Here is a 7,619-nt window from a genome sequence, read left to right on the forward strand (position 1 = left end):
TTGTGTCTCTGTCAAGTTTTGTCTTCCCGGAAACAGGAACTGTGAAGGACTTGAGGTGGACTGGGCACTGTGAACTTCAATATGGAAACATAACTGGATGAATAAATGGACAAGGAGCTGGAAAAGGAACTGGGAGCTACCTGCCTTTGAACCCAGGTGACAGTTGGAGCTAGGACCATAGAAAAGGAACCATGGAAGATGAGAGCCAGCCTTGAGTCATGCTGAAAGAACACTTTACTTGGATACTGTGTACTGACTGAGATTATGATTTACTGTGACCTAGGGGTGGAGAACTTTGATTATTGTACTTTGTGATTAAATTAAAGACTTTTTAATTGATTAAATGAATGTACTTTGTTTAAAACTATGTGACCACTTTGGTGACAACTATGTGGCCATTTTAGTGATAAGTTGTTGAGTTGTGACATGGTGAATGCTTTATTTTGATTTTCTGTGATAAGTTGTAACATTGTGAATGCTGTACCTTGGTTTTCTGTGAATGTTTTGGTCTGGTTTGTTTTTGAATAAATAGAGAATTTGCTAAACTATGTAATCAGAGCCTTGAAAGCTGTTCACAGCAGAAGTCCTCTGGAAAGTTGCTAGTGCTCAGCTTTACAGTAACCCATTCCACAATCTTAGTTTCTCACTTCTTAGGAAAAAACATTCCTTATCTAGACCCAAAACTGGTCTTTTTATAACCTCATTAATTCACTCATTCATTTAATAAAAATTTGTTAAATACTTTCTACTCTTTAGGTACTATGTGAGACAATGAAGATACAAAAGCAATAGCAAAAAAAATGCTCTTAGCTTAGATTTAATTTGGAGTAATCAACATCAACACAAAAAAATAAAAATATAGTAATACAAAATAGAAAAATAATTTCAAGTAGGCTGGAAAGGCTACTAGAAAACGGAAGGATCAAGACAGATCCAGTATAGAAGGTGACAATATGCTGTGCCAAGTAGCAAGCAAATGATTGTATGAAGTTTGTGGTGGCAATGGAGATTTGAAGATCTTCCCTGGCCCATGTATTGGCAATCAAACAGGTTCTTAGCACCTTGTTTCAAGTTTGTGATTATATCAAGTATTAAGATCCAGAACTTGTGAATCCCACAGTGGGATGAATTTGCTCATGTAACAAGTAGGGGAGAAACAGGGGAGACCCAATACCATATATAGGGAAAATGCCAAGCTAGAGAGCCAGAATTTCTGAGAGAGAGAACCGCTAGGATCCTGAGAACTAATGAACTGCTACAAATTGAGAACAAAATGGAGAAGAGAACTTGCAGTGGCAGAACAGAGAACTAAGAACTGAACTGAGAACTGAGAATAACTGAGAAGACAATTGAGAAGAATTGAGAAATGCAAAGACAGGAGAACTGGGAGGAAGCATGACTATGGTGCCAGTATTTTGTCTTTCTCTTTTGATGTTACTTTGTCAGATTTGTCTGTTGATAGAACATGTTGCTGTTGTTACAGAAGCCTTGGGACCTTACTGCTGGTTAAGAAGCCTTGAAAGAAGATTTTTTTGTTGTATGTTTGCAGAACTCCTACAGGAACTTCTTTTGCCTATTCTAATTCCTTCATTTTATTTTTCTTCTCTTATTGCTAAAGTTAATGTTTCTAGTACCATATTGAATAATAGTCGTGATCATGGACATCTTTGTTTCACCCCTGATTTTATTGCAAATGCATTCAGCTTGTCCCCATTACATACAATTCTTACTGATGGTTTTAGGTAGATGCTACTTTTCATTTTAAGAAAGACTCCAGTGATTCCTATACTCTCTAGAATTTTTAAATTTTTTTGCCAAAATGTTCCATCTTGTGAGATTAGTCATATAATTTTTGTTGGTTTTATTGCAGGTAAGAACACTTATGCTGACAGTTTTCCTAATACTGAACCAGCCCTGCATTCTTTTATGAATCCTACTTAATCAAAATGTATTATTGTCATGATACATTGTTGCAATCTTTTACTAATATTTTTTATTTAATTTTTTTCATCTATATTCATTAGAAAATTTGTTCTATAATTTTCTATTTCTGTTTTGATTCTTCTTGTTGTAGTTATCACTACCATATATGTATTATAAAAATGAATTTGTTAGCACTCCACCAATTTCCCCAAATAGTCTATGTAATATTGCAGTTTATTGTTCTTTAAATGCATCATAGAATTCACTTGTAAATCCATCTGACCCTGGAGATTTTTCCTAGGGAGTTCACTGATGGCTTGTTCAATTTCTTTTACTGAGATTGATTTAATTATGTATTTTACTTTCTCTTTTATTAATCTGGGAAATTTATATATTTGTAGATATTCATCCATTTCACTAACCTTGACAGATTCATGGGCAAAGAGTTGGATAAAATAATTCTCGATTATCCTTTTAATTTCCTTTTCATTGTTGGTGAATTCACATTTCATTTTTCATAATGGTAATTTGGTTTTCTTCTTCTTTTTATCAAATTAAGCAAAGATTTATCTCTTTTTTTCATAAAAACAGTTCTTAGTTTTATTTACTAGTTCAATACTTTTCTCAATTCCAATTTTATTAACCTTTCCTTTGATTTTCACTATTTTTAATTTGGTATTTAATTTAGGATTTTTAATTTGTTCTTTTTCTAGCCTTCTCAGTTCCATACCCAATTCATTGATCTCCTCTTTCTATATTTTATTCATGTAAGCATTCAGAGACATAAAATTTCCCTCAAGAACCACTTTCACTGTGTTCCATTAATTTTGTTATGTTGTCTCATTTTTTTCTTTCTCTTAGATGAAGTTATTGATTGTTTTTATGAGTTCTTGTTTGACCCACTCATTCTTTAGGATTAGATTATTTAGTTTTGAAATAATTTTTAGTCTATATATCCATGGCACTTAATTACATGTAATTGTTATAGCATCATTTTCTGAAAAGAATGCATTTGATATTTCTGCCATTCTACACTGAATTGTGAGTTTTTATGCCCTAGTACGTGGCCAGTTTTTTGTGTATGTGCCATATGCCACTGAGAAAAAGGCATATTCCTTTCTAACACAATTGGGCTTTCTCCAGAGGTCTACCATTACCTATCTTTTCTAAAATTCTATTCACCTCCTAAACTTCTTTATTTTGTTCATTTCATTATTTATTTTGAGGTTAGATTTATCAAGTTCAGAGAGGGAGAGGTTGAAGTCCCCCACTAGAATGATTTTGCTGTCTATTTCTTCCTGTTGTTCCCTTAATTTCTGTAAGAATTTGAATTCTACACTGCTTGGTGCTTATTTGTTTGGTAATTATATTATTTCATTGTTTATTGTGCCTTTCAGCTGGATATAGTTTCCTTCCTTATATCTTTTGGTCAGATCTATCTTTGCTTTTACTTTGTCTGAGATCAGGATTGCTTTTCCTGCTTTTTTTTTTTTTTTGCCCCTCAGAAATATCATTTATTACACAAGTCAGAAAAGTGATCACCAAGGACAGTCACTGTAGGGGGATGGGGCAGATCAAGGCTCCAACACTAATTGGAGTGGAGGGATTCAAGGCTGGGGGAAATCGGGGAGGTGGTGCCCACTTGCCCTAGCCCCATCTAATGCCTCCGAATAGATGTGTCCCCTTGCCTGCCAAGCCTCCATCCTGCTTCCAGTTTTAGGAGGAGTCTGGGGAGAGGGTGTAGTGTGACTGGGCCAGGTTAGGGCTGAGGCTGGGGAGAAGGGTGAGTAAGGGTCCTCCCCCTTTCACATGTACTTACAATATTGATCTCCTGAAGGGTGAAAGGAGGCGGGCTCCCCCACCCCCCTTATAGGAGAAAGGAATTAGTGTTGGGGGGTGTCCTGGGGACATCATGGGAGGCAGGCCATGCCCCCCACCCAGAGGTGAGATGAAGGCCAGTGGAGACCCAGGACCAGGGGGAACAGGGCTGAGATATAGCTGGTTCAGAGTTTGTGTGGCTGGAGGTGGAGGCTGGAAAGGGTTGGTGAGGGAGGGGCCAGTGGTTGTGCCAGGGGCTCCAGTGGGCAGAAAGGGGGTGGAGGCCTTGGGTGGGGGGGGGGGGGGGGGGGGGGGGGGGGGGGCAGGCCGCGGCAGAGTCACCAAAGAGTCCAGGTCCACAAGGGCAGCATTGGGTCCCAGGAAAGACGCTGGTGTGGGGGCTGGTGGCACTGTCGGTGGGGGGCTCCCCACGGCCTCTGCCAGGGAGCTCTCAACTCTGCTGAGGTCAAATGCCCTAGGGCTCTGTGCCTGAACCTCTCCAGCCAGAAGCTCCAGATCACCGGTACTGCTGCCCGAGGTGGGCAGTGCCTTCCAATAATTGTCAAAGTCCTAGAGTTCATCCGGCTCGGCATGGAAGCTCTTGGTCACTGGGGTGCAGTTAGTGCTGGTCTTGGGTGGGGAGCATCCCCATGGATCCGAGAAGGCTGACCGTGGTTCCCAAGGGTCAGCAGCGGTGGACAGGCAACCGATTAGGGCTCCACTTGGGCCATCAGATACCCCCCAGGGTTCTGGGGTCACCTGCTCTCCAGCAGGGGGAGCAGGGAGTCCCCAGGGATCAGCTGCAGAGCCAGAGGTTAGGGCAGGTCTCCAGGGGTTCCCAGAGGCAGGGGTGGGAGCCGGACCCCCACAGGGGTAAGCTGAGGGTGGGAAAAGGGTTGCTGGGGGCCCCCCAGGGGTCAGAGGGTGGGACCACTGGAAAGACAGGACCGCCCCAGGGATGGGGAGTGGGGGCTGAGCCGTGAAGACTTCAGTGAAATCCATGAGAGACCACTCCTCCTTTTCCCTGGTCTCTCTCTTACTCTTCTCAATGGCCATCTGGGCCCTCCACGGATCTGCTACTCCCTGTCATGCTTCTCCCGGCTCAAATTAAGGGCCAGCTGGAGCTGGACATCATCCTCAAGGCCACAGGGTGGGGGCTCGTCAGACTCTTCCTTGCTCATAGCCAGGGCCAGCTGCAGCTAGAGCTCTTCCTCTCTGCTGCTCTGGGGCCAGCCCTGCTCTGCCTCCCGGGGTGCCCCAGAACCCACAGCTGTGGCAGTCTGGGCCAGCTTCTCCTGGGCCACCTGCTGCTTGGACTTCTCACACACATTGATGCCATGGTCCTTGCCGTCTCTGTCCACATACTAGAAGTCCTTCAGGGTCTGCACCGTGTACATGTTCTCCTTGCATTGCTGGGACACGAGCTCTGAGGCAGTCTTGATCAGGTACTCATGAGCTTCATTGACTTGGTAGACGTGCCTCCAGTTCTTGCTTGTGGTCATTGAGGCACTTCCAGATCTTGTTCATGATCTCCGAGAATGCGACCAAGTTGTAGGTGAGGTCAGCGATCTCTGACGTGAGGGAGCTCGAGGGCCCATAGGGGTCCTTGCTGGTGGCCATGAGCACCTTGTTCTCGGCCTCTGAGTAGTTATGGACGATGTTCTTCATCTGCGGGCGCAGAGAGGAGATGGACATGGCAGGGACCGGGCCGGCCCCGGGCCTGCGAGAAGGTGACCAGGGAAGAGGGCTCATTCACCTAGGGGAGACTGTCACCGCATCCCCGGAATCCTCGGGCTCCTGCTCCAGGGAGGAGGCGGGGTGGAGGTGGTGATGGGGGGGTGGGGGGGGGGGGGGACGCAGGGGAAGCGGCTGGCCCTGTTTTGTTTTTCTTTTTACTTCAGTTAAAGCTTAATATATTCTGCCCCAGCCCTTTACTTTCACCCTGTGTGTATATCCCTGTATCAAATGTGTTTATTGTAAACAATATATTGCATGATTATGATTTTTAATCTTTTTTGGTATCTGCTACTATTTTATGGGAGAGTTCATCTCATTCACATTCACAGTTATGATTACTATCTGTCTTTTTCTTCATCATGTTACCCTACCACCCATTTATGCTTTCATTTTTCCCTTCTCTCTTTGCGTACTCAAAAGACTTGCTTTTGCCCACTGCATTCCTCAATCTTCCCTCCCTTCTCTCCCTCCACCCCTTGTCTTTCACCTTTCCCCTCCTTCTGCCTTTAGGGCAAGTTTGATTTCTAAACTTAACTATGTTTTTCTACCCTTGAACTAAATCCTATGATAGTAAAGTTCAAACAATGCTCATCCTCCCTCCATTCTTTCCCTCTCCTATAATGTTTTTGTGCCTCTTCATGTGATGTAATTTACCATTTTCTTCTGCCTCCTCCTTGCCTCTTCTCCCATTATGTACCTTTGCACCCCTTAATTTTTTATTATCATATCAGTTAATTTATACCCATATCCTCTGTCTATGTACATACTTTTCAAATGTCATGATAAGGATACAATTCTCAAGATTCACAAGTATCATCTTCCCATGTAGGGGTGTAAAATGTTTGCCCTTATTGAGTAACATGGATTTTTTGCTGTTTATCTTTTTAAGCCTCTCTTGAATCTTGTATTTGAAGATCAAATTTTCCATTGAGTCCCGGCCTTTACAGCAGGAAGTTCTGGAAGTTCCTTTTTTGGTTGAATGTCTATCTCCTTGCTTGAAAAAATTAAGCACAATTTAGCTTGGTTGTTGATCCTTGGTTGTAATCCAAGCTCCTTTTCCATACAGAGTATTGTATTCCAATCCATTTGATCTTTTAATGTCAAAATTACAGAGTCCTGTGTAATCCTGACTGTAGTTCCATCATATATGAATTGTTTCTTTGTGGCTGCTTGCAATAATTTCTCCTTGACCTGATAATTCTGGAATTTGGCTACAGTATTCAGTTGCATTTTCAATTTGGGATCTCTTTCAAGGAGGTAATCAGTGGATTCTTTTGATGAATATTTTACCTTCTGGTTCTTTGACCACAAGGAACTTTTCTTTGATGATTTCTTGGAAGATGCTGTCTAGGCTCTTTTTTTCATTATGGCTTTCTGACAGATGAATAATTCTTATGTTGTTTCTCCTGGATATATTTTCCAGGTCAGTTGTTTTTTCCAATTAAGTATTTTATGTTTTCTTCTACTTTTTTTGATTTTGTATTTTGTTTGACTGATTCTTGAAGCATTATAGAATCATTAGCTTCTTCTTGCCCAATTCTAATTTTTAATGAATTACTTTCTCCACTTATGTTTTCTACTTCCTTATCCATTTGGACAATTTTATTTGTTAAGGAGCTGTTCTCTTCAGTGATATTTTCCCCCATTTTGCCAGTTGTATTTTTAAAGGAAATGACAAATTTTTCTTGCACCTCTCTTATTTGCCTTTTGAAATCCTTCTTGGACTCTTTCAAGAATACTTTTTTGGGCTTGAGACCAGTTCCTATTCCGTTTTGAGGTTTCAGATGTGAGTATAGTGTCAATGTTATACTCTTCTAAATTTGTATATTTTTCTTTCCTGTTCCCATTGTAAGAATCTCTGTTTTTTGCTTTTCTTGGGTGCTTTTTGTTCAGGATGATTGCATTTCTCCTGTATTTAAAAGCAGATCTCTGCTTCTGGGTAACAGGGGGCTCTGTCCCACCCTTTTTGTTCAGCTTTTTAGAATGATATCATACCCAGCTCTAACTCAGTCTTTCTTTCATACTACCCAATTACTAATGACATTTTCAGGCATGGGGCTTATACTTCATGTAAAAATAAAAAATCTGCCATTATTGAGTTCCTTCTAAGTGATCTTTGATGTTTATCTTATATTCCTCCA

The 7,619-nt window shown here is 41.5% G+C and overlaps 1 pseudogene; it reads right to left on the reverse strand.

Moving 5' to 3' along the window:
- Positions 1-3,790: 3,790 nt before the first annotated feature.
- LOC138173862 (epsin-1 pseudogene) lies at positions 3,791-5,436 on the reverse strand (annotated as a pseudogene).
- Between the last annotated feature and the right edge of the window lie 2,183 nt (positions 5,437-7,619).

Source organism: Petaurus breviceps, unplaced genomic scaffold, assembly GCF_028583685.1.
Source record: "Petaurus breviceps papuanus isolate PSGF00001 unplaced genomic scaffold, PetGlider_PUasm1.0 66, whole genome shotgun sequence".
Lineage (NCBI taxonomy): Eukaryota > Metazoa > Chordata > Mammalia > Diprotodontia > Petauridae > Petaurus > Petaurus breviceps.